Below are 2,958 nucleotides of genomic sequence, written 5' to 3'. Positions count from 1 at the left end.
AAATTTAAACAAAACATAAAAAAATATTAATTTTGATTCACTTCACATACCTCAGTTCAAATCGTCCTCCTTATTAAAATAAGGAAAAATCTATGTGGCCAATAACTTTATTAAATTTTGGCCAGTATATAACCAGCAAAAAAAGTGAGCTATTGGATAAAATCTTACATCAATCTCACACCATTAAAACTATTTTAATGGCTACAAATCACAAAAATTGCTGATCCCGTAACATTCCTCTTAAAATAAATTAAACTACACTAATATATAATTTTTACATAGAATAGTAGCCATCAAAACTAATAATTAATACTGAAATTAATTGGTTGATATGCAAAACTGTAAAACCGGGAGTAATAGATTAAAAGCAAAGGACAAATGCAAAATAGACATAAATATATTCAAACTATTAGACCTACATGAATTTAATTATTAATTAGTAATTAAATTAGTTAATATTTTAATTAATCAAAGTTAGTAGTTTATAGAATTAGTTAGATTATAAACATGTATTTTTTTTGTACTATTCTAACTAATACATATTATGAATTAAGTATTGAAACTATATTTTTACAGAAAGACTACGACAAAAAAAAGTGCATAGAACATAGTAAAAAATGGAAAAAATAAGTTAAATTGTTTATATATGATTAGGTAGAGCTACAAGCAAGTACTTTCTCTATATTATTCTAACTAATACATATTGTGAATTAGGCACTGTAACCGCATCTTGACGGAAAGAACACGTTAAAAAAAATGTACCCTTTTTATCATGAATTTTATATTATTCCAGTGCTTAATTTACGTGAATTTTACATTTTTTAACATTCGTTCTCAATTAGTTAGAGCTATAAGCATGTACTCTTTTATACTATTCCAACTAATGCATACCTTATCAATTGAAGATGACAGCATTGGTAAGGAGAGAGAAGAAATCAACAATTGGCAAACTGGGTAAGCCTGCACCCTGAAGAATTTATTATTAGGGTTTAAATTTGGGAAAAATGGAAACTACATATAAAATTTTTGAAATGGACGGCGGGAAATACTCATTGATAGACGCGCAAAATTTGAAAATGGAGAGCGTTTAATTTTGCCACGGTAAGCATTGGGTCTGTAGAAATTGAGAGAGTCCAGCTCAAGTTGGTTACAGACAAACAAGAACATAAAAAATATCCGCACAATTGGGTCTTGCAAGTGATTACTATGGTCGTGAAGATTTACCATTATTTTTCGTTCGTGAATATCTTCCCGTAATAAACTCCCGTGTTTCTGGTAGTGATAATGTGATCCAGAAAAGAAAAAAAAAAAATTATGACTCTGGAAATTTTTCCTCAAAAGTATTGGGGATATATGGATTCATGTCGTTCCCTCAACCCGCTTCATTTTTTGATAAAAAAAAAAAAGATATATAGGTCTATAACGTTACGCAATAATGCTAGGGAATCAAGATGGTTTCAGCAAAAAACCAGCCAAATATCTCTAGGTGAATCCAAAACCTCTACGTGGATGGTGCTTATGTTAGGCATTAGAATGTTTTTTTTCTTTGTAAATTGGATGTTTCTGAATCTGTTTTCTGATTTATCATGTTTTAGGCATTTGGAGAGAGAAGGAGGGTAAAGAGACGAAAGCTAATTGAATCAGTTTCCGTGATTCACGTTGCAATGATACTGAACGTATCTCCTCCTAGTTTAAATGTAGTGAAACATTTAAAAACCAATATTTTAAATCATAAATAAATAAAACTAATTACTATATTTATAATTAATTAAGTTATTCCATTCTTTACTGATTTGGAGTTGGTTCCATATACTTTTCCTAACGTTACACAATTATTATTTTATTATATAGAATTGAACAACGTTATACTACTAGTACAATTTATTATTTTTGTCAGCAGTTAATCAATAATATTTAAAAGTGTTGTTTAAAAGTATGGCATTAAATTGTTGAATTGAAGGTGTTAGATTACTGATTAAAAATGTTGACCAATATAAATTAAAATGGTTAACCTTCAAACTTTTTTCTGTAGGATTATAGATCACAATTAGATACAAAGGAATTTGTGTATATTTAGGAGTAAAACTTGCTTCAATGAATATATCCTAGCTTGTATGTTGAGAATAATTCAATAATAATAGAAATCTATACTTGATTACTTGTGTAGCTCTGAGCAAGAAAATCTCTCCATATATATACAACACACTTAATTAGGATTTTGATAATTTGATATACAACTTAATAAAATAGAAGAATAATTAATATATACACCTCATATCTGTAAAGTTAAAGCATGCATAGATCTCTACTTTGTCTGGGAAGGAAAGAAAAAAAAAAGAAACTACTTAAAACACTAAATATATATATTGATGATAATTTCACTATTCACTGTAAGGACGGATGGTTTTTCGATCTTAATAAAGCTTCAAAGTTGGATGAAGAAAATCACACCTGTACGGTATACTATTCTCATTATTGTTGGAAATTAAACAATAAATATGTGTTCATGCAACTGCAGAGCAATGAATAGATGAGCCAAAAACTAAAAATCATGAAAGAACAACTTACTCGTGATTATATATATTTTGTTGAACTTTCAATTTTCATGAGTTGCTTGATGAAGCAATAAATTGGAAAATAATGCTAAATAATCTTAGGGTGACTAGTGCACGTACGTAAGACTTAATAATTTAAATCTGGTTGAGAAGTTTAGGCTGGATACTAAATAGAACTCAACCTGATTTAAGTTGAAGGAAGAAAAGTATATATACCTCCAGACACACAAAACACGTAGTCTATTATTCTATTATAAAATTTAAATTTGAATTACCTTTAAGATTATATATTATATAGTGACTTTAATTTAATGAAGTTCGGTCAACATATGTATCCCATATTCTTAAAAAAAAAAATAGAAAATGTTATAGGAGGTTGGGGCTGATTAGGCGTATGACAGTG

At 28.4% G+C, this 2,958-nt stretch overlaps 1 long non-coding RNA gene across 1 annotated transcript; it reads right to left on the bottom strand.

Annotated features, from left to right (window-relative positions):
• LOC110264105 lies at positions 2,316-2,739 on the bottom strand. Its single transcript, XR_002349836.1, has 2 exons — positions 2,569-2,739; positions 2,316-2,451 (listed from the first exon to the last, which is right to left on the bottom strand). It is a non-coding gene; the product is annotated as an uncharacterized LOC110264105 (long non-coding RNA).

Source organism: Arachis ipaensis, chromosome B06, assembly GCF_000816755.2.
Source record: "Arachis ipaensis cultivar K30076 chromosome B06, Araip1.1, whole genome shotgun sequence".
Taxonomy (NCBI): domain Eukaryota; kingdom Viridiplantae; phylum Streptophyta; class Magnoliopsida; order Fabales; family Fabaceae; genus Arachis; species Arachis ipaensis.
This window is presented reverse-complemented; position numbering and strand designations above follow the sequence as displayed.